The sequence below is a fragment of the Oncorhynchus tshawytscha genome, linkage group LG06 (assembly GCF_018296145.1).
Source record: "Oncorhynchus tshawytscha isolate Ot180627B linkage group LG06, Otsh_v2.0, whole genome shotgun sequence".
In the NCBI taxonomy this organism is placed as follows: domain Eukaryota; kingdom Metazoa; phylum Chordata; class Actinopteri; order Salmoniformes; family Salmonidae; genus Oncorhynchus; species Oncorhynchus tshawytscha.
The window spans coordinates 57,291,441-57,316,916 of record NC_056434.1 but is presented as its reverse complement, the minus strand read 5'-3'; the positions used below and the strand labels follow the sequence as shown (position 1 = coordinate 57,316,916).

General features: G+C 43.5%; 1 protein-coding gene across 6 annotated transcripts in view; it reads left to right on the top strand.

Annotated features, from left to right (window-relative positions):
* LOC112252744 (actin-binding LIM protein 1) overlaps positions 1-25,476 on the top strand; it is a 146,885-nt gene that overhangs the window by 32,030 nt on the left and 89,379 nt on the right. The gene's annotated exons all lie outside the window — the stretch shown is intronic.

Here is a 25,476-nt window from a genome sequence, read left to right as displayed (position 1 = left end):
TCATATCTTATTTACTCCAAAAAAGTGTTCTTGCAAAGTCCAAAATGTATTGCTGTCTTCTCGGGATTTATGTAATATAAAACTTATGCAGGGAAAAGGGCCACAGTCTGCCAAGTAAGGAACCAACATGGTGGTTTACATCAGGATTACAGTGTGTATGAGGACTATTCAGACCTTATTCATCCATTGACTGCACGTCAGGCTGTGAGATATGGGCTATATCCCAAATGGAAACCTATTCCCTATAAAGTGCACTACTTGAAGTTGATCAGTTGAAAATGATCGATCGTTGGTCCATCCTCTGTGGTGGACAGCGTTTTCTTATACTTAGTATGTACATCTAGCCACAGCGAGGGTTGGAAAAGTTGCAATGACTTCATTATGACTTATTTTATGTCATGGTCAGGTTGTAAACTGTTGTTTAAAGATGGATGCCCCAAATGGAAGCCTATTCTCTATATAGTTCACTATTTTTGCCCAGGGTCAATAGCTATGTAGTGCAGTTTGGATGCCATTTGGGATGTACCTTAGATTGTAAAATGTGCATGATAACTAACTCGCACTTATCACATGACTATCATCTCTGTTTTGTAATACATTATATTATCAGAAGCTAACCCCCCATCAATGTCCAGAGATAGATAGAGATCCAATAGCTGCACTTGAATTAAGAGCAGGATTAGAATTAATCCCAATTTGTGTTGGGTTATTTTAATAAATCGGTGTGGAAGAGGCAATTGCTTCAGACCTCACATCCCATCATCAAGAGGCCTCATGAGCTGGGCATTTAAAAAAAAAAAAAGATTCTCAGCTCGAGGTTCCCCAACCAGTGGCGTGTCCAGAACATTTTGAATGCAGTGGCCAAGGTGGGGCACAGACCCAGTTTAGGGGGGCCATAACATTTTGAACCTTAATCGATGCAAGGTGGCTTAATTCAATATAATTATGATAGTTTGACGCATTAAATGTTCCAGTTTAGGCATGGTACATTTCCCTGTTCAAATAAATCATAAATCAATTCCAAAAGTTTTGTTTGTGTTTGCATTCAAGGTCAGGATTTACATGAGGGTATTAGCATACATCAGTAAATTCACTTAAAAGAGCCAGCCAGCGTGTGAATCATACCCTGACACTCGTGGGTCTCTAGATTTTTAAATGGACCAAGTAGAGATGTAATTTAACTGTAAAAATGTATTACTTTTTAAATGTGTCTTGATCACAACCAGTCATGAAGTTTTCATCTGATTGTCAAACAAATAACTTCAAAAAGTAGGTTAAGTAGATTACCTGTGCACGTTCGTCTACTGCAAAATATGTCCAGCATCCGAACAGTGCCTGGCCACTGTGCCCAGGTTAATGAGGCCACATTGTTGACAAAAACGGACCAAAAAAAGGAAATTACTCTATAGAGCCCAATAATAATTCCTAATAGATCAATAAGTATTTCTATACATATATTATATAGGTTTTCTCATAATGGTAGAAACAGGTGTCATTAATCACCCACAGACTGGTTAATAATAATGGACTATTCCACCCTGACAGAGTTCCAGTGCATTGTTTCACGTGATATGATTGCAAACGTGACTTTCATTGAAATTAAGCTGCAGCAATAATAAGCTTTCAGAGCGGTGAACATTTAATTTGAACAGAAAAATTACCTAAGTTAACGCATTTCTTTAGTAATAAGACAGGTGCTGCTTACAATACTGCCATCGTCTTCTTTTTGTTGTTGTTGATACCCCTACCCAAGGTAGAACATAATACAACCATGTTTTCTCATATCCCTAATGTCTCCCATATATGAAATGGATGGGTGTGTAAACATATTTTTGTGGCTAGTGTAATCTGCTCTAAGAAAAACAAGTGGGTTCCTTGAAGGATTTTGTATCTTTAGCCCCTACTCTTGTAATTATGTCAGCTTTTCAATGTGTGGTGATCAGTATCAAATTCTACAACAGTTGGGTGCAGACATTCAGGAGATGCGGCTTACATGCCAACGAGACCCATTGACTAATTGGAATGTTATCTCAGCCTGAATGATGCTGGGGATACTCCAGTAGTGGAATGGTATGTTTGACCATCCTCTTGTTTGCCATAGATTCATGTTATGTCTTATGTTACAAAATTTGAAATGTTTTTTTTGCATTGGATAAAAGTAGACTCAGAGATATAACATTTTCTATCATACACTACAGTTGAGCAACAATGGGAAAGTAATTCTGCTATGAAAGTTAATCAACTTTGAGAAAAATGGCCCTTGAATGTTTTGGTACCTACTGGAGAGCTATTCTATGTCGACACCCATTCAGAATCGTTCACACCCTCTTAAGCTTTGTGAGGCTATGTACTAAACAACCAAAGATTTGAAGCCTAAAGGCTGGCTTATACTACGGGTGTGTTAATGAATTTAATCTGGAATGCCAGATTGTGCTCTGGGCGTTGGTAAAACTCAGAGCATTGTCAGATTGGCCGTTCGTAAATTCAGAGCGTTTCGCGCTCTGAAGTCCCGAAGCGCACACTCAATGCTCTGGACGAAAAGTAGGGTTGACCAAGCGTTCTGACCTAACAACAGCAGTCAAGCACCCAAACTAACTGGCTAACTTTGCTAGCTTGCTAACTACTGTACTTCCAGTCACAAATGAGAAAACAGCTCACTCTGGATACACGTTTTTACCTTATTTACATAAGTATTCAGACCCTTTGCTATGAAACTCGAAATTGAGCTCAGATGCATCCTGTTTCCATTTATCATCCTTGAGATGTTTCTACAACTTGGAGTCCACAAATTGGAGTCCACTTATTGTAAATTACATTGATTGGACATGATTTGGAAAGACACACTTGTCTATATAAGGTCCCACAGTTGACAGTGCATGTCAGAGCAAAAACCAAGCCATAACGTCGAAGGAATTGTCCGTAGAGCTCCGAGACAGGATTGTAATCGAGGCACAGATCTGGGGAAGGGTACCAAAACATTTCTGCAGCATTGAAGGTCTCCAAGAACACAGTCCTCCATCAATCTTAAATAGAAGAAGTTTGGAACCACCAAATCAAATCAAATCTTAATGGTCACATACACATGGTTAGCAGATGTTAATGTGAGTGTAGCGAAATGCTTGTGCTTCTAGTTCCGACCATGCAGTAATATCTAACAAGTAATCTAACAGTTTCACAACAACTACCTTATACACACAAGTGTAAAGGAATGAATGAGAATATGTACATATAAATACATGGATGAGCTATGGCCGTGTGGCATAGGCAAGATGCAGTAGATGGTATAGAGTACAGTATATACATACGAGATGAGTAATGTAGGGTATGTAAACATTATATAAAGTGGCATTGTTTAAAGTGATTAGTGATACATTTATTACATCCAATTATTAATTATTAAAGCGGCTAGAGATTTGAGTCAGTATGTTGTCAGCAGCCACTCAATGTTAGTGATGGCAGTTTAACAGTCTGATGGCCTTGAGATAGAAGCTGTTTTTCAGTCTCCCGGTCCCAGCTTTGATGCACCTGTACTGACCTCGCCATCTGGATGATAGTGGGGTGAACAGGCAATGGCTCGGGTGGTTGTTGTGATTGATTAACTTTTTGATCTTCCTGTGACATCAGATGGTGTAGGTGTCCTGGAGGGCAGGTAGTTTGCCCCCGGTGATGCGTTGTGCAAACCTCACTACCCTCTGGAGAGCCTTACGGTTGTGGGCGGAGCAGTTGTCGTAGCAGGCGGTGATACAGCCCGACAGCATGCTCTCGATTGTTTATCTTTAAATGTTTGTGAGTGATTTCGGTGACAAGCCAAATTTCTTCAGCCTCCAGAGGTTGAAGAGGAGCTGTTGCGCCTGCTTCACCAGGCTGTCTGTGTGGGTGGACCATTTCAGTTTGTCCGTGATGTGTACACCGAGGAACTTAAAACTTTTTACCTTCTCCACGATCATCTCCTTTGTTTTGCTGACGTTGAGTGTGAGGTTATTTTCCTGACATCACAGTCTGAGGGCCCTCACCTCCTCCCTGTAGGCCGTTTTGTCATTGTTGGTAATCAAGCCTACCACTGTAGTGTCGTCTGCAAACTTGATGATTGAGTTGGAGGCGTGCATGGCCACACTGTCCTGGGTGAACAGGGAGTACAGGAGAGGGCTGAGAACGTACCCTTGTGGGGCTCCAGTGTTGAGGATCAGCGGGGTGGAGATGTTGTTTCCTACCCTCACCACTTGGGGGCGGCCCGTCAGAAAGGCCAGGACCCAGTTGCACAGGGCGGGGTCGAGACCCAGAGTCTCAAGCTTAATGACGAGTTTGGAGGGTACTATGGTGTTAAATACTGAGCTGTAATCGACAAACAGCATTCTTCCATATGTATTCCTCTTGTCCAGATGGGTTAGGGCAGTGTGATTGCAATTGCGTTGTCTGTGAACCTATTGTGGTGGAAAGAAAATTGGAGTGGGTCTAATGTGTCAGGTAGGGTGGAGATGATATGATCCTTGACTAGTCTCTCACAGGAGTTGATGATGACGGAAGTGAGTGCTACAGGGCGATAGTCATTTAGCTCAGTTACCTTTGCTTTCTTGGGAACAGGAACAATGGTGGCCCTCTTGAAGCATGTGGGAACAGAAAACTGGGATAGGGATTGATTGAATATGTCCATAAACACACCAGCCAGCTGGTCTGCGCATGCTCTGAGGACGGGGCTCGGGATGCCATCTGGGCCGGCAGCCTTGCAAGGGTTAACACGTTTAAATTTTTTACTCACGTTGGCTGCAGTGAAGGAGAGCCCGCAGGTTTTGGTAGGGGGCCGTGTCAGTGGCACTGTATTGTCCTCAAAGCGAGCAAAGAAGTTGATTAAGTTTGTCTTGGAGCAAGACACGACGGGGCTGGTTTTCTTTTTGTAATCCATGATTGACTGTAGACCCTGCCACATACGTCTGAGCCTTTGAATTGTCTGAGCCGTTACATATGTCTGAGCCGTTGAATTGTGACTCTATTTTGTCTCTATACTGATGCTTAGCTTATTTGATTGCCTTGCGGAGGGAATAGCTACACTGTTTGTATTCGGTCATGTTTCCAGTCACCTTGCCATGATTAAAAGCAGTGGTTCGCGCTTTCAGTTTTGCATGAATGCTGCCATCAATCCACAGTTTCTGATTGTGGAAGGTTTTAATAGTCACCGTGGCTACAACATCACAGATGCATTGCTAATAAACTCGCTCACCAAATCAGCGTATACATCAATGTTGTTGTCTGAGGCTATCCGGAACATATCCCAGTCCACATGATCGAAGCAATCTTGAAGCGTTGAATCAGATTGGTCGGACCAGCGTTGAACAGACCTGAGCATGGGCGTGTCATGTTTTAGTTTCTGTCTATAGGCTGGGAACAACAAAATGGAGTCGTGGTCAGATTTGCCAAAAGGAGGGTGAGGGAGGGCTTTGTATGCATTGCGGAAGGTAAATACTGCCAGCACTGATAATATTTAGGGAGCATCTTTTCAGATGAGCTTTCTTAAAATCCTCAGCTACAATTAATGCATGCCTCAGGATACGTGGTTTCCAGTTTACATAGTCCAATGAAGTTCTTTCAAGGCCATCAAGGTGTTTGCTTGGGGGGGGGAATACACAGCTGTGATTATAATCAAAGAGAATTCTCTTGTAGATAATGTGGTCAGCATTTGATTGTAAGGAATTCTAGGTCAGGTGAACAATAGGACTTGAGTTCCTGTATGTTGTTATGATCACACCACGGCTCGTTAATCATAAGGCATACACTCCCGCTCTTCTTCTTACCAGAGAGATGTTTGGCTGTACCGACTCTGATAAGGTATCCCGAGTGAGCCAGTGTTTCCGTAAAACACAGAATGTTACAATCTCTGATGTCTCTCTGGAAGCCAACCCTTGCTCGAATTTTGTCTACCTTGTTGTCAAGAGACTGGACATTGGCGAGTAGTATTCTCGGGAGTGGTGAGCGATGTGCCCGTCTATGGAGCCTGACCAGAAGAGCGCTCCGTCTGCCCCTTCTGCGGCACCGTTGTTTTGCATTGCCTATAGGGATCTATCCATGGGTGGTGGTCCAAACAGAAAGTTGTTTCGGGAAAGTCGTGATCCTGGTCATAATGTTGGTAATTTGACAATGCTCTTATAGCAAATAGTTCTTCCCTGCTGTATGTAATAAGACTTAAGATTTCCTGGAGCAACAGTGTAAGAAATAATACATAAAAAACAAAATACTGCATAGTTTCCTAAGAACGCGAAGTGAGGTGACAGTCTCTGTCATCGCCATGTTACTTTCCAACTCTCTTCCTAGATCTGGCCGCCCTGACAGAGCATCAGAGTTCCTATTTGGAGATGGGAGAACCTTCCAGAAGGACAATGATCTCTGCAGTCCTCCACAAGTCAGGCCTTTATGTTAGTGGCCAGACGGGAGCCACTCCTCGGTAAAAGGCACATTACAGCCCACTTGGAGTTCGCCAAAAGGCACCTATAGGCCTCTCAGACCATGAAAAACAAGATTCTCTGATCTGATGTAACAAAGTTTGAACTCTTTGGCCTGAATGCCAAGCGTCATGTCTGGAGGAAACCAGGCACCGCTCATCACCTGGCCAATACCATCCCTACAGTGAAGCATGGTCGTGGCAGAATCATGCTGTGGGGATGTTTTTCAGCGGCAGGGACTGGGAGACTAGTGAAGTTTGAGGGAAAGGTGAATGGAGCAAAGTACAGAGAGATCTTTAATGAAAACCTGTTCCAGAGCACTCAGGATCTCAGACTGGGGGTGAATGTTCACCTTTCAACAGGACCACGACCCTAAGCACACAGCCAAGACAACGCAGGAGTGGCTTCGGGACAAGTCTCTGAATGTCCTAGAGTCACCCAGCCAGAGTTCGGCTTGAAATCGGATCGAACATCTCTGAAAATACCTTAAAATAGCTGTGCAGCGACACTCCCCATCCAACCTGACAGAGCTTAAGATGAATGGGAGAAACTCCCCAAATACATGTTTCCCAAGCTTGTAGCAACATACCCAGGAAGACTTGAAGCTGTAATCGCTGCCAAATGTGCTTCAACAAAGTACTGAGTAAAAGGTCTAAATACTTTTAATTTGTAATAAATTCGCAGAAAGTTCTAAAAACTTGTTTTTGCTTTGTCATTATGGGGAAAAAATATTTAATACATTTTAGAATAAAGCTGTAACGTTCTGACTTGGTGTACAGGGAGAATACTGTAAGAACGGCCCATGTTCTGAATTCCACCGCTGTACATTTGGAAAGTGCTGAACAAATAGTTATATTGACCACATACGTCTTAGCTCGCTTAATCGAAATTAAAGATGGCCTCTTATCCACTCATCATTCCCTTTTGCCATAGTACAGTCATGGCCAAAAGTTTTGAGAATGACACAAATATTAATTTTCACAAAGTTTGCTGCTTCAGTGTCTTTAGATATTTTCTGTCAGATGTTACTATGGAATACTGAAGTATAATTACAAGCATTTCATAAGTGTCAAAGGCTTTTATTGACAATTACATGAAGTTGATGCAAAGAGTCAATATTTGCAGTGTTGACCCTTCTTTTTCAAGACCTCTGCAATCCGCACTGGCATGCTGTCAATTGAAATCTGGGCCACATCCTGAGTGATGGCAGCCCATTCTTGCATAATAAATGCTTGGAGTTTGTCAGAATTTGTGGGGTTTTGTTTGTCCACCCGCCTCTTGAGGATTGACCACAAGTTCTCAATGGGATTAAGGTCTGGGGAGTTTCCTGGCCATGGACCCAAAATATCAATGTTTTGTTCCTGAGCCACTTAGTTATCACTGTTGCCTTATGGCAAGGTGCTCCATCATGCTGGAAAAGCCATTGTTCATCACCAAACTGTTCCTGGATGGTTGGGAGAAGTTGCTCTCGGAGGATGTGTTGGTACCATTCTTTATTGACTGTGTTCTTAGGCAGAATTGTGAGTGAGCCCACTCCCTTGGCTGAGAAGCAACCCTACACATGAATGGTCTCAGGATGCTTTACTATTGGCATGACACAGGACTAATGGTAGCACTCACCCTGTCTTCTCCGGACAAGCTTCTTTCCGGATGCCCCAAACAATCGGAAAGGGGATTCATCAGAGAAAATGACTTTACCCCTGTCCTCAGCAGTCCAATCCCAGTACTTTTTGCAGAATACCAGTCTGTCCCTGGTGTTTTTCCTGGAGAGAAGTGCCATCTTTGCTGCCCTTCTTGACACCAGGCCATCCTCCAAAAGTCTTCGCCTCACTGTGCGTGCAGATGCACTCACACCTGCCTGCTACCATTCCTGAGCAAGCTCTCTACTGGTGGTGCCCCGATCCTGCAGCTGAATTAACTTTAGGAGACAGTCCTGGAGCTTGCTGGACTTTCTTGGGTGCCCTGAAGCATTCTTCACAACAATTGAACCGCTCTCCTTGAAGTTCTTGATGATCCGATAAATGGTTGATTTAGGTGCAATCTTACTGGCAGAAATATCCTTGCCTGTGAAGCCCTTTTTGTGGAAAGCAATGATGACGGCACGTTTTTCCTTGCAGGTAGCCATGGATGACAGAGGAAGAACAATGATTCCAAGCACCACCCTCCTTTTGAAGCTTCTAGTCTGTTATTTGAACTCAATCAGCTTGACAGAGTGATCTCCAGCCTGGTCCTCATCAACACTCACTAACGCTAACACTAACGAGAGAATCACTGACATCATGGCAGGTGGTCCTTTTGTGGCAGGGCTGAAATATAGTGGAATGTTTTTGGGGGATTCTGTTCATTTGCATGGCAGAGGGACTTTGCAAATAATTTCAATTCATCTGATCACTCTTCATAACATTCTGGAGTATATGCAAATTGCCATCATACAATGTGAGGCAGCAGACTTTGTGAAAATTAATATTTGTGTCATTCTCAAAACTTTTGGCCACGGCTGTACATCTCAATTGTCAGTCAAAACCACATTTGTTGAAGCAAGTCAACCATATCAGCTATGTTTCTTAAAATTGCAGTAAATTTAGGCTGAATTAACTGTTTCGCTGCCAGACAAGGCTCCGCTGATAGACAGGTGTAGCAGTAGTAAGGATTCACTCCATGGTGCTGCAAAGAAAGCTCTGCTGTTGGGACAGATGCATTTAGGCCTTAACAGTTTTTGGGCCCTGTTTGTCACTGTTAATTTGCAATTAATGTATTGTTTAGTGTTGAGTTGTGCTGTGGCTTTGCTGGCATGCCTCTTAAAAAAACCCACAGATTTACATGATAAAATCGCCACTGTAAGGCTGTGTATAATTTGTCAATGTAGTTCAATATATATTCAAATCCTTCTGCTGCAGGATTATTTGAAAGGGTTAATATTAAGATCTGTCATCTGTCTTTTCCATCCAACACACATAGAAAGCTATTGACAAGCATTTGGAAGGGGTGCAAGGAAGCTGCTATGTTAAAATGACATAACAATTTCTGACAAAAATCTGCTTTAGAGGCAGGATCCACCCCTGTTCACCCAAGCTGCTAGCAAAATAAAGTGATGAAGCATTTTTCCCCTTCAGAATACAGAGCAAATAAATATGAAATGTGTCATAACTGTAGGTTTTGTTATCCAGCAGATGACACAGTTGACACTACATTTAATGTGAAAAAACATTCAGTCAGTAGAGCTCTGGTACCCGACCTGAGCCAGACGGGCACCAATATTATACATTTGGTTAGGGCCGGGTAGGGCCTGTTTTTTCAGCAATAAGTATGGGCAGGGCTCGTGTATCACTAAATTGATCACTAAAATGTTGAAGCTGAGACATTTGCTTGTGCTCTGCTGTGCAGTACAATCATATATGGTGTCAGAAGTGCTTCAACCTCATCAAATATACAACAGCAGAAAATAATGTTTTTTGAGTTTTGTCAGAGTTTAGAGTGCCGAAAAGTAGCTAACTGTTCTCTTATGTCTCTTCATTGAGCAGTGCAGCCCAAGGGGAGCTGTTGCTATGGATACTCAGACTCAGCGATGCCATGAGCAGAGTGTATGCAGAGCGAGCTGCATGCTGGGAGTGCGTAATAGACTGAGAAAAGCAGCTAATGGATTTACTAATGGAGGAAGTTATTTCTGATTTCGGGCAGGGCCGGGCCTGAAATCTGTCAGAAGCAATCAGCCTGGGTAGTGTAGGGTCTTTAAGTCGCAGGCATGGGTATGACTCATGCTTAAAATTCATCCCTGTGCAGGGCTCTATCAGTCAGACAGAGACCCTGTATATTGCAATAAAAAACATTTCAGTGGAAAGGAGGAATATGGCCTAGGCCTATCTCTTCCTGCCTGCCATAAGAAGCACTGAGAAGTTCAGTGATCGTGTGATTGTTAATTGGGATTAGTGGGCCAGTGGTGGATCACCTCTCCAATCCCCTCTTCTCGAGCCAACGTATTTATAGGTCTAAAGACATTGGATTGGATTTCTAATGCTCATCTGTTGGATCTGACAATGGTGGTTGCTTTCCCCCCCAAAAGTCATTTTGGGCTGTTTTTCACTACCTTGACACATTGGCTTCTACAGTGCTCCTCCTGTATAGGAGAATCAAGTGCTTTATGGCTTTGGATTCAACACACTCTCAGCTACAAGCAATAGAATATCAAAACAGACTTGAGACACTTATGAGTGATTATGTGTGATAAAGGCAAAAAAGCAAAAAACTCATTGCTTCGCTTCGTAAGATAAAGCATTGCACACACTGAGGAAGTAGGTTTTGACCAATAGAATCTGATTTCCCCATCGGTCTTGGGTACCTCTATACATTTTAGGGGGCAAAAATATTAATCAAACAAACAGCTATATACATTTTTTGGACTACTCTCCACATCTGTTTTTCAATAGAACAAAAAGCCCAATCAGACAGAATTACCATGTCTGTCCCTCACATTATGCCACAGGTGAAAAGGTCACCCTTGACCGCACACTCATTAGTGGGATTAGATCTCCATCTACTGGCCTTCATGTGATGTAGCAGTTGGTCACAGCAATGTCAATGAAATGGAAAAACAGGGTCCTGTACCATCTCTTAGTCTTGTGGTGCACAGAGTAGTACTGTAGTGTCCATCAACATGGTAAAGAGGTTGCCATCTCTGATCCACCTCAGTGGGGTGGTTGGTTGGTCTGGCTCATCGTATCTTCTTGACTTAAATAAAAAATATAAATTAGGATTTAGTTGCCACATTTGAAAAGCATAAAATCCTTAAATACCAACATTCATACTATTTTTTTCACAAAATGAACTACCCTTCCCCATTTAGCTCAGTGGAGGTGGAGGTGCGAAGGTGGAGAAGGTTATAGGTGCTATTGTTTTGTTGGAGTGATAGGTGAAGTTCTGCGCTGTGAAAATGTATCATACAGTAAGCCTACTAGACTACATTTTTATGTTCTGTAGCGGGTCATGATGTAGGGGGGTTACACTGATCTTAACTTTTTTTGTACATAATGTCGGCGCCATAATTTCCTATGACCGGAAACAGCTTCTGGACATCAATCACTAACCTCAATTTGGATGAACATTTCAAAATCAAATCAAATCAAATCAAATTTTATTTGTCACATACACATGGTTAGCAGATGTTAATGCGAGTGTAGCGAAATGCTTGTGCTTCTAGTTCCGACAATGCAGTAATAACGAGCAAGTAATCTAACTAACAATTCCAAAAAAAACTACTGTCATACACAGTGTAAGGGGATAAAGAATATGTACATAAGGATATATGAATGAGTGATGGTACAGAGCAGCATAGGCAAGATACAGTAGATGATATCGAGTACAGTATATACATATGAGATAAGTATGTAAACCAAGTGGCATAGTTAAAGTGGCTAGTGATACATGTATTACATAAGGATGCAGTCGATGATATAGAGTACAGTATCAACGTATGCATATGAGATGAACAATGTAGGGTAAGTAACATTATATAAGGTAGCATTGTTTAAAGTGGCTAGTGATATATTTACATCATTTCCCATCGATTCCCATGATTAAAGTGGCTGGAGTAGAGTCAGTGTCATTGACAGTGTGTTGGCAGTAGCCACTCAATGTTAGTGGTGGCTGTTTAACAGTCTGATGGCCTTGAGATAGAAGCTGTTTTTCAGTCTCTCGGTCCTAGCTTTGATGCACCTGTACTGACCTCGCCTTCTGGATGGCAGCGGGGTGAACAGGCAGTGGCTCGGGTGGTTGATGTCCTTGATGATCTTTATGGCCTTCCTGTAGCATCGGGTGGTGTAGGTGTCCTGGAGTGCAGGTAGTTTGCCCCGGTGATGCGTTGTGCAGACCTCACTACCCTCTGGAGAGCCTTACGGTTGAGGGCGGTGCAGTTGCCATACCAGGCGGTGATACAGCCCGCCAGGATGCTCTCGATTGTGCATCTGTAGAAGTTTGTGAGTGCTTTTGGTAATTTCTTCAGCCTCCTGAGGTTGAAGAGGCGCTGCTGCGCCTTCCTCACGATGCTGTCTGTGTGAGTGGACCAATTCAGTTTGTCTGTGATGTGTATGCCGAGGAACTTAAAACTTGCTACCCTCTCCACTACTGTTCCATCGATGTGGATGGGGGTGTTCCCTCTGCTGTTTCCTGAAGTCCACAATCATCTCCTTAGTTTTGTTGACGTTGAGTGTGAGGTTATTTTCCTGACACCACACTCCGAGGGCCCTCACCTCCTCCCTGTAGGCCGTCTCGTCGTTGTTGGTAATCAAGCCTACCACTGTTGTGTCGTCCGCAAACTTGATGATTGAGTTGGAGGCGTGCATGGCCACGCAGTCGTGGGTGAACAGGGAGTACAGGAGAGGGCTCAGAACGCACCCTTGTGGGGCCCCAGTGTTGAGGATCAGCGGGGAGGAGATGTTGTTGCCTACCCTCACCACCTGGGGGCGGCCCGTCAGGAAGTCCAGTACCCAGTTGCACAGGGCGGGGTCGAGACCCAGGGTCTCGAGCTTGATGACGAGCTTGGAGGGTACTATGGTGTTGAATGCCGAGCTGTAGTCGATGAACAGCATTCTCACATAGGTATTCCTCTTGTCCAGATGGGTTAGGGCAGTGTGCAGTGTGGTTGAGATTGCATCGTCTGTGGACCTATTTGGGCGGTAAGCAAATTGGAGTGGGTCAAGGGTGTCAGGTAGGGTGGAGGTGATATGGTCCTTGACTAGTCTCTCAAAGCACTTCATGATGACGGATGTGAGTGCTACGGGCGGTAGTCGTTTAGCTCAGTTACCTTAGCTTTCTTGGGAATAGGAACAATGGTGGCCCTCTTGAAGCATGTGGGAACAGCAGACTGGTATAGGGATTGATTGAATATGTCCGTAAACACCGGCCAGCTGGTCTGCGCATGCTCTGAGGGCGCGGCTGGGGATGCCGTCTGGGCCTGCAGCCTTGCGAGGGTTAACACGTTTAAATGTCTTACTCACTTCGGCTGCAGTGAAGGAGAGACCGCATGTTTCCGTTGCAGGCCGTGTCAGTGGCACTGTATTGTCCTCAAAGCGGGCAAAAAGTTATTTAGTCTGCCTGGGAGCAAGACATCCTGGTCCGTGACTGGGCTGGGTTTCTTCCTGTAGTCCGTGATTGACTGTAGACCCTGCCACATACCTCTTGTGTCTGAGCCGTTGAATTGAGATTCTACTTTGTCTCTGTACTGGCGCTTAGCTTGTTTGATAGCCTTGCGGAGGGAATAGCTGCACTGTTTGTATTCAGCCATGTTACCAGACACCTTGCCCTGATTAAAAGCAGTGGTTCGTGCCTTCAGTTTCACACGAATGCTGCCATCAATCCACGGTTTCTGGTTAGGGAATGTTTTAATCGTTGCTATGGGAACGACATCTTCAACGCACGTTCTAATGAACTCGCACACCGTATCAGCGTATTCGTCAATGTTGTTGTCTGACGCAATACTGAAACATCTCCCAGTCCACGTGATGGAAGCAGTCTTGGAGTGTGGAGTCAGCTTGGTCGGACCAGCGTTGGACAGACCTCAGCGTGGGAGCTTCTTGTTTTAGTTTCTGTCTGTAGGCAGGGATCAACAAAATGGAGTCGTGGTCAGCTTTTCCGAAAGGGGGCGGGGCAGGGCCTTATATGCCTCGCGGAAGTTAGAGTAACAATGATCCAGGGTCTTTCCACCCTGGTTGCGCAATCGATATGCTGATAAAATTTAGGGAGTCTTGTTTTCAGATTAGCCTTGTTAAAATCCCCAGCTACAATGAATGCAGCCTCCGGATAAATCGTTTCCAGTTTGCAGAGAGTTAAATAAAGTTCGTTCAGAGCCATCGATGTGTCTGCTTGGGGGGGGATATATACGGCTGTGATTATAATCGAAGAGAATTCTCTTGGTAGATAATGCGGTCTACATTTGATTGTGAGGAATTCTAAATCAGGTGAACAGAAGGATTTGAGTTCCTGTATGTTTCTTTCATCACACCATGTCACGTTGGCCATAAGACATACGCCCCCGCCCCTCTTCTTACCAGAAAGATGTTTGTTTCTGTCCGCGCGATGCGTGGAGAAACCCGCTGGCTGCACCGCTACGGATTGCGTCTCTCCAGTTAGCCATGTTTCCGTGAAGCAGAGAACGTTACAGTCTCTGATGTCCCTCTGGAATGCTACCCTTGCTCGGATTTCATCAACCTTGTTGTCAAGAGACTGGACATTGGCAAGAAGAATGCTAGGGAGTGGTGCACGGTGTGCCCGTCTCCGGAGTCTGACCAGAAGACCGCTTCGTTTCCCTCTTTTTCTGAGTCGTTTTTTTTTTTTTCGCTGCATGTGATCCACTCGGTTACACTGGTTGTAAGGCAGAACACAGGATCCGCGTCGCGAAAAACATATTCTTGGTCGTACTGATGGTGAGTTGACGCTGATCTTATATTCAGTAGTTCTTGTCGGCTGTATGTAAAGAAACCTAAGATGACCTGGGGTACTAGTGTAAGAAATAACACGTAAAAAAACAAAAAACTGCATAGTTTCCTAGGAACGCGAAGCGAGGCGGCCATCTCTGTCGGCGCCGGAAGTAGCCGACATTTCTACCTCTACGAGTTGGCAGCTTTGGACGTTCTCCTTACTGTGGACCAGGCCTTAATCCCGGAGAAAGAGGAAGCAGGGGCCAAAGAGAGGCAGGCAAGGCAGCATCCTGTTAAGGATTTCTTGTGTCGAAGGAGAGGACCAAAATGCAGCGTGGTTATTTCGATTAATCTTTAATAAAAGATAAACACGAACAATAAAAGTAACGTGAAAACCTACCCAGCCTTATCTGATGCAAACAAACACAGAGACAGGAACAATCACCCAGGAAACACTTAAAGAATATGGATGCCTAAATATGGTTCCCAATCAGAGACAACGATAAACACCTGCCTCTGATTGAGAATCACTCCAGGCAACCATAGACTTTTCTAGACAACCCCACTAACCACAATCCCATAACCTACAACAAACCCCTAGACAAAACACACCACAATAAATAACCCATGTCACACCCTGGCCTGACCAAAATAATAAAGAAAACACAAAATACTAAGACCAGGGCGTGACACATCCTGACAAGAATATGCCGGTGAGCAAATAGATCGCCATTGCTTTCTATTCTATTGGCAAACGTGCAGTCACTGTAGACTGAACAAGATGGTGTCTACAGACACGGCCACCTTGTTTCTACATCCTAGCCAACTTTGCAGTATATATATTTTTTGTGTTATTTCTTACATTATTTGCTCAGAACGTTTTATGTATTATTACCTACAACCAGAAATATCTTTTGGGAATTGGATGAACAGTAAATCTCCAGAAATTCAAGCAGAAATTTGACTTCCTTGGCCCGGATCCTTTGTTTGATCTTCCAGAAGCAGCTCTATTCATCCCGGGGGATGCACCAAAATGCAGACACAGGAGAATAGGCAGAAGGAGTGGGGCCCTAGACAGACTCAGGTGGCATGCATACAATTACTCACAAATGTTCAGTCCCTAGACAGAAGAACACAAGCTCAGAGCGAGGATCTCCTTCCAAAGAGAAATCAGGGATTGTAACATACTCTGTTTTATGGAATCATGGCTCTCTCCGGATACATTGTCCCCGTCCATTCAGCCAGCGGGGTTCTATGTCCGTCGCGTGGACTGGAAGAAAGAACTCTATGGGAAAAAGAAAGGTGGAGGGGTTTGTTTCATGATTAACAACTCATGGGGGGATTGTGGTAACGTACAGGAACTCAAGTGCCTTTTGTTCTACCAATCTGGAGTACCTTAGCATCAAATGCCGACTGCATGTTCTTCGGTCATCGTCACTGCCATAGATTCCCCCCACAAGCCGACACCACAACTGCTTTCAAGGAACTACACTTGGCTATGTGCAAACTGGAAACCGCATACCCTGAGGCTGCATTTATTGTAGCTGGTTACTTTAATAAAGGAAATCTAAGTAAAATACTACCGATATTCTATCAACACATCTCCTGTGCTACACTTGCAACATGAACCCTGGATCATTGCTACTGTTCCTTCTGGGGTGACTACAAGGCCCTCCCCCACCCTCCCTTCAGCAAATCAGATCACTCCTCCACTGCACACTGCCCTATCCCACCTAGAATACCTATGTAAGAATGCTTTTCATCGACAACAGCTAAGCATTCAACACCATAGTGTCCTACAAGCTCATCGCTAAGTTCAAGGCCCTGGGTCTGACACCCTCCCTGTGTAACTGGGTCCTGGGCTTCCTGATGGGCCAACCCTAAGTGGTGAAGGTAAGCAACAAGACCTCCACCAAGGTGATCCTCAACATGGGGGCCCCACAGGTGTGCGTGCTCAGCCTCCTCCTGTACTCCCTGTTCAGCCATGACTGCGTGGCCACACACATCTTCAACTCAATCATCACGTTTTGTGACGACACAACAGCGGTAGGCCTGATTACCAACAATGATGAGACAGCCTACAGGGAGGCCCTGTCGGAGTGGTGCCAGGAAAATAACCTCCCCGTCAACAAACCAAAGGAGCAGAGGAGAGCAGAGAGAGCATCGCCCCATTCACCTCGACAGGGCCAGAGTGGAGAGGGTCAAAAGCTTCATGGTCCTCGTGATGCACATCACTAACAACCTGAAATGGTCCCTTTACACAGATAGTGTAGTGAAGACGGTGCAACAACGCCTCTTCAACGTCAGGAGGCTGAAGAAATTCCTCTTCACCCCAAAGAACTTCTACAGATGCACCATTAAGAACATCCTGTATGGCTGTATCTCCACCTGGTATGGCAATTGCACCATACGCAACCACAGGCCTGTCCAGAGGGTAGTGCAGTCAGCCCAATGCATCCCCGGGTGCACAAGGCCTGCCCTCCAGAACATCTATAGCACCCAGTGTCACAGGAAGGCCAAGAAGATCATCAAGGACCTCAGCCAGCTAAGCCACAGCCTGTTCACCCCGCTACCATCTAGAAGGAGGAGACAGTAAAGGTGCATCAAAGCTGGGACCGAGAGACTGAGAAACAACTTATACTGTATCTCCAGGCCATCAGACTAATGAACCACTAGCTTTAGTCACTGTTAGTAGCCGGATACCACCCGGTGCTCTGCCCTTCACCTTAGAGATGGGGTGTGAATACTTTCTGAAGTAAACAGTATGTAAAGATCATAAAACGTGACCAGTGTTAGTGTACCTAAGGTTTTATTATAAACGTTGATTGACTTGTTTGGTTAAGTTTATTTGTAACGTTTGGGATTCATTTTGTGTGCATTTTTAAGGAGGGAAATCGGTGGATTATTGGCTGAAGCGTGCCAGCTAAACTGAGTTTTTATGGATATAAAGAAGGACTTTATATTTTTGCTTTCGCCATAAACCCTTTTTGAAATCTGAAACCTTGGCTGGATTAACAAGTTAAGCTTTATTTTGATGTATTGCACTTTTTGGATTTTATGAAAGTTAAATATTTATAATACTGTATTTTGAATTGGGCGCTGTGCAATTTCATCGGATGTTGGCCAGGTGGGATGTTACCGTCCCATGTACCCTAGAGAGGTTTTAACTAATTTGCCGTAGAGCGGTGGTCACCAACTTTTTCTGAGTCAAGATCACTTTCTAAATTAAAATGCAAGCCGAGATCGACCGCTCAGATTTCTTTTTAAAACATGATTTAATTTTAAAAAAAGCTTTATTTAACCAGGCAAGTCAGTTAAGAACAAATTCTTATTTTCAATGACAGCCTAGGAACAGTGGGTTAACTGCCTGTTCAGGGGCAGAACGACAGATTTGTACCTTGTCAGCTCAGGGGTTTGAACTCACAACCTTCCGGTTACTAGTCCAATGCTCTAACCACTAGGCTACCCATGCTGTATAAGCTATCATTTTTTAACCAATTAAAAACAGTTTTACAGCAATGAGGTTTGTGCAGTAGGTTTTGGCCCAATACATTGCATATTGGCTATGCTTGAATTGCTTTGCCAGTTTTTTTCTTCTCAGACCATTTGGAAATTATATTTCCATTATATTTCAGTGATCACACTGGTAATTTATTTATTGTATTATACTGAACAAAAATATAAACGCAACATGCAACAATTACATTGAAATTACTGAATTATAGTTGTCATGACTTGCCCTCCTGGATGAAGATCAAAGGTATCGGCTAACCAAAGGTTTCAAGACCCCCGTAAATACCTTGCAGGTACTGTCTCTCCCTGGCCAGGCACTATTGAGGGGAAAGACCCATTTTGTTACAAGGAGATTCTTCCTGCCGAAACTATAACATCCAAAAGTGGATAATGAAACAATAACACAAAGAATGTGGGAAATGGTCAGGAATGACTTAACCTCTAGTGACACCCCATCCCGTGAACGGGACCGTTGTCATCATCTGACACTAATTAGCATAACGCAACGGACATAAATATTACTAGAAAATATTCCTATTCATGAAAATCACAAGTGAAATATATTGAGACACAGCTTAGCCTTTTGTTAATCACCCTGTCATCTCAGATTTTCAAAATATGCTTTACAGCCAAAGCTAGACAAGCATTTGTGTAAGTTTATCGATAGCCTAAGCATAGCATTTTGTCCAGCTAGCAGCAGGTAACTTGGTCACAGAAATCAGAAAAGCAATCAAATTAAATTGTTTACCTTTGATGAGCTTCGGATGTTTTCACTCACGAGACTCCCAGTTAGAAGCAAATGTTCCTTTTTTCCAAAAATATTTTTTTTTGTAGGTGAAATAGCTCTGTTTGTTCTTCACATTTGGCTGAGAAATCGCTCGGAAATTGCAGTCACGAAAACGGCGAAAAATATTCCAAATTAGCTCCATAATATCGACAGAAACATGGCAAACGTTATTTATAATCAATCCTCAAGGTGTTTTTCAATGATCTATTCGATAATTTATCCATCGGGACAATTCGTTTTTCAGTAGGACCGATTGGAGTAATGGCTACCTCTGTATTTTACCCAAGAATCTCTCTGGGAGCATCAGGTGACCACTTGCGCAATGTAGCCACCTACGGGTATTCTTCAACATAAATGCGTAAAACTACGTCACAATGCTGTAGACACCTTCGGGAATACAGAGAAAGAATAATCTGGTTAATAGCCCATTCACTGCTCAATAGGGACACATTGGAACGCAGCGCTTTCAAAACATGAGGCACTTCCGGATTGGATTTTTCTCAGGCTTTCGCCTGCAACATCAGTTCTGTTATACACAGACAATATTTTTACAGTTTTGGAAACTTTAGAGTGTTTTCTATCCTAAGCTGTCAATTATATGTATATTCTAGCATCTTGTCCCGTTTAGTACGGGAACGTTTTTTTCTCAAAAATGAAAATACTGCCCCCTAGTCACAAAAGGTTAAAGAACAATCATGTCAGATCATTTATTGTTTGGTGATATCATTAAAGACGTTAAATCAGAAACATTGTAACTTTAAGAGCTTTCACAATGTATGTCAGTGTTGTAAAACGTATATGATTAAATACGAAACTATTTGTGATTTTAGCCTTCTAAATGAGATAATTGTTTTTCATGTAAAGCTTTACCCAGTCAGTAACCACGCCCACGTGGGCACAGACATTATGCCAAAAGGAACGCCCCTTTTTCCAGAGTGCTTATAAAAGGACTCCTAACGAAATGTACATGAGACCAGAAAACGTGGAGCAATGGCTACACATTGAAATGGTTGCAATTTAAACACAGACCAAAACATGACGGGTTGCTGCCAGTGTGGAAAGGGGTCTTAGCTGTACCCTGAATAATCAACCACTAGACCAGAAAGCGTGGAGCGGTGGATACATGTGGAAATGGTTAGACTCTATCAGACCAGAGAACGTGAAGACCAGCATGACTAACAGTGTGAAGGTCAGTCTGCAGCTGTAATGTAAACTAGTCTAGAACTTTGACCAAAGACACGAGGGAGATCCCTTCACACGACCATTAGAACATCTGAAGGATCCAGTCTAATGGACAACTAGAGACTTTCTGTGGAATACTCCCCATAGACGGACCAGGCGATTTCAACAGAGATACGACAAAGACATACAAGCGTAAATATGTGTTGCATTTCTAAATCTGAATGAGCGGTTGTTAGGGTGCAAAATATCCATATTTACGATGAGCGTATTATTGAACTGTACGTACGATTGTTTAATTCCTTTGTCTCTCCTTCTCCCGCTCTTTCTTTCCCCACCCCATTCATTGTGTAACAAGCCGTCATATCGGGTTAGTCCACTAGGGACTTTTCATTGCATGTTAGTAATCAATGTATAATCTATCCTGTGTGTGTGTGTGTTTATGTAATTCTGTGTGATTATTTAGTTAGTTAGTAAAGAAATAATTCAGCCAATTTGTGTATCGCTGAATCATCATGTAGACTAGGGTTCGTGCAGATTTGAAGTCAATGACGTTCAGAATGAGACTGATATAAGGTAATAATTATTAATGAATGACTAATATGATAACGATATATTCTGATATTCTTGAGTTAATTCGGGAAACGATAACTCATTAAACCAACTTTTCCGTGGTGGCCCAAGATTGCTAATGAGTTAATTGTTGCGTGATTAAACATGGTTAAATGGTTAGTTGAGTTGATAAAATAATCGCCATCACATCAATGATATTCACGTCACGACATATTGGAGGCCCGTGCTTGGAATCTAAGATAGAATGAGGACTTCATCTTGCATTGAACCTATATGAAATTGAAAAACAGATTATGGTATACACCCAAATTATGTTATGCACCACTGGAATTGTAGACAGGAATTGTTGGTTGTGTGTGTCACCATTTGAACAAGATACATCTGGAGGTTGCTTCCATGTTGTTTCTCTGACATAGTCAGCTCATACTGTAGGAGCCGGCCGGTTGAGGTATTCTGAGGAATAGAAGCGTAGGGCCAAACTTAGTTTTCTGTCTCTCGCGACTCAGGAGCGAGTAGACTCAGTCATGATCAATTTCTTGAGCCAGACATATGGGCTGGCCATTGAGAGAAATTTGAGTAGATATATTAGCTTAAAAATGTATCCGAAGCGAATAATTATCTCTCCATCTCTTGCGTTTTGGTAGTGTGAGTAGAAAAACTATATTTTTCCGTTTCCGCGTGTTCCGGTAAAACGCAAAAAATAACACCAAAAGGGTTTGAACGTAAGACGTTAACAGTAAAACCGTTCTCTTGTTGAAGGGGGTCCTATGTTGTGCTTGAAAGTATACAAATAGGATTAGCTTGCACTAGATGCTAAAGCTAACAAATGCAGAGCAGACATTTTTTTTCTCCCTTTGTTCATATGGCAACACAGTGTGCCTTAGAAAATGGAAATTCTGCCTCCGCAAGGCTATCAAACAAGCTAAGCGCCAGTACAGAGACAAAGTAGAATCTCAATTCAACGGCTCAGACACAAGAGGCATGTGGCAGGGTCTACAGTCAATCACGGACTACAGGAAGAAACCCAGCCCAGTCACGGACCAGGATGTCTTGCTCCCAGGCAGACTAAATAACTTTTTTGCCCGCTTTGAGGACAATACAGTGCCACTGACACGGCCTGCAACGAAAACATGCGGTCTCTCCTTCACTGCAGCCGAAGTGAGTAAGACATTTAAACGTGCGCAGGCTGACCAGCTGGCTCAGGCATGCGCAGACCAGCTGCCGGTGTGTTTACGGACATATTCAATCAATCCCTATACCAGTCTGCTGTTCCCACATGCTTCAAGAGGGCCACCATTGTTCCTGTTCCCAAGAAAGCTAAGGTAACTGAGCTAAACGACTACCGCCCCGTAGCACTCACATCCGTCATCATGAAGTGCTTTGAGAGACTAGTCAAGGACCATATCACCTCCACCCTACCTGACACCCTAGACCCACTCCAATTTGCTTACCGCCCAAATAGGTCCACAGACGATGCAATCTCAACCACACTGCACACTGCCCTAACCCATCTGGACAAGAGGAATACCTCCAATCTGTAATGCTCCGGGTGTCGTGGGTGTGGAGTCAAATGCAGGAAACAGAATTTCAATGCTGTGCGTCTTTTAATAGCGCTTAACACACCACAGGGTGCTCACAAAAGTAACGTTTCCAAACACAACAGAGCCGAAGGTTACAATGAAATAATCCCGCACAACAACCAGGCGGGCCGGCTGTCTAATAAAGACAAACTAATTAACCCTACACAGGTGCTACCACTAAACATACAAGGAGGGGGAGGAAAAACAATCAGTGGCAGCTAATAGGCCGGTGACGACGACCGCCGAGCGCCACCCGCCCGGGAAAAGGAAACACCCTCGGTCGGACTCGTGACACAATCTAATAACAACGCGGAGGCTGGCTACTCGTACATAGGGTCCGATCTTTTAGTTTGTGCCTCGGATACCAACACCAACCACTGGTGGGGGTGGGGGTTGGGGGGGGACAATTTAAATAAGTTTATCAGACCCTAATCTTTGGATTTCACATGACTGGGAATACAGACATGCATCTGTTGGTCACATATACTGTACCTTAAACAAATGGACCTCAGGATCTCATCATAGTATTTTTGTGCAATTAAATTGCCATCTATAAAATGCAATTGTGTTTGTTGTCCGTAGCTTATGCCTGCCCATACCATAACCCCACCGCCACAAATGTACAAAACATTGACATCAGTAAACCGCTCGCCCACACCATGCCATACACGTGGTCTGCGGTTGTGAGGCCTGTTGGACAAATTCTCTAAAACAACGTTGAATACAGCTTATGGTTGAGAAATGAACATTCAATTATCTGGCAACAGCTCTGGTGGACATTCCTGCAGTCAGCATACCAATTGAACGCTCCCTCAAAACGTGAGACATCTGTGACATTGTGTCGTGTGGCAAAATTGCACATTTTAGAGTGGCTTTTTATTTTCCCCAGCACAAGGTGCACCTGTGTAATGATAATGCTGTTTAATAAGCTTCTTGATATGCCACGTACCTTCAGACACAGGAAATGGTTCAAAATGGGAACACTTTGCCTTCCCAGCTCTAGGGCTGATGAATCAAGTGCACTTACCGTCAAGAGCGCGAAACAAATAAAAAATAGGAACGCAAGGCTTTAGCGTTGGGTTTTTAACAGATATTTCTGGTGATGGACTAGAAAGGGCTTGGAGATTTACCAGTCGAACATTATCAACCGTTTGGTGATCACAGTCGTAGAGGAAGGGATCCGCTCAGGGATTTCACCATGAGTGGCAATGGTGACTTTAAAACAGTAACAGGGTTTAATGGTTGTGATATGAGAAAACTCAGGATGGATCAACAACATTGTAGTTACTCCACAATGCTATCCTAAATGACAGAGTGAAAAGATGGAAGTGTGTACAGAATAATGAAAAGAAGGAATTGTGTACAGCATAAAAATATTCCTAAACATGCGTCCTTTTTACAACAAGGCACTTACAGTACTTTCGGAAAGTATTCAGACCCCTTGACTTTTTCCCAACATTTTTACGTTACAGCCTTATTGTAAAATAGATGGAAAAATGTATAATCCTCGGCAATCTACACACAATACCCCGTAATGACAAATCAAAAACAGATTTCTAGTCAGTTTTGCTCATTTAAAAAAATGTTTAACAGAAATGCTTTATTTACATAAGTATTCAGATCCTTGCTATGAGACACGAAATTGAACTCAGGTGCATCCAGTTTCCATTGATCATCCTTGAGATGTTTCTACGACTTGATTAGAATCAACGTGTGGGAAATTCAATTGATTGGACATGATTTGGAAGGTACACACCTGTCTAAATAAGGTCCCACTGTTGACAATACATGTCAGAGCAAAAACCAAGCCATGAGATCGAAGGAATTGTCCGTAGAGTTCCAAGACAGGATTGTGTTGAAGCACAGATCTGGGGAAAGGTACCAAAACATTTCTGCAGCATTGAAGGTCCCCAAGAACACAGTGGCCTCCATCTTTCTTAAATGGATGAAGTTTGGAACCACCAAGACTCTTCCTACAGCTGGCCTCCCGGCCAAAATGAGCGGGGGAGAAGGGCCTTGGTCAGAGAGGTGACCAAGAACCCAATGGTCCCTCTAACAGAGTTCTAGTGTTTCTCTGTGGAGGTGAGAGAATCTTGTAGAAGGACAACCATCTCTGTAGCACTTCACCAATCAGGCCTTTGAGGTAGAGTGGTCAGATGGAAGCCATTCCTCAGTAAAAGGCACATGACAGCCGCTTGGATTTTGCCAAAAGGCACCTAAAGGACTCTCAGACCATGAGAAACAAGATTCTCTGGTGTGATGAGTCCATGGTTTAACTATTTGGCCTAAATGCAAAGTGTCACATCTGGAGTACCTCTGGCACCATCCCTATGGTGAAGCATGGTGGTGGCAGCATCATGCTGTGGGGTGGTTTTCAGAGGCAGGGACTGGGAGACTAGTCAGGATTGAGGCAAAGATGAACAGAGCAAAGAACAGGGAGATTATTGATGAAAACCGTCTCCTGAGCACACAAGACCGCAGACTGGGGCAAAGGTTCACCTTCCAACAGGACTATGACCCTAAGCACACAGCCAAGACAATGCAGATGTGGCTTCGGGTCAAGTCTTTGAATGTCCTCGAGTGTCCCAGCCAGAGCCCAGACTTGAACTTCATCAAACATCTATAGAGAGACCTGAAAATGGCTGTGCAGCGATGCTCCCCATCCAACATGACAGCGCTTGAGAAGAATGGGATAAACTCCCCAAATACAGGTGTGCCAAGCTTGTAGCATCATACCCAAGAAGACTCAAGGCTGTAATCGCTGTCAAAGGTGCTTCAACCATGTAAAATTGTCTGAATACTTATGTAAATGTGATACTTTTTAAAATTCTTAATACATTGGTACATTTTTCAAAAAACATGTTTTTGCTTTGCCATTGTGGCATATTGTGTGTAGTTTGATGAGGGGGGAAAAAAGGATCGATTTTAGAATAAAGCTGTAACGTAACAAAATGTGGAAAAAGTCAAAGGGTCTGAATACATTCAGAATGCACTGTAACCATGTG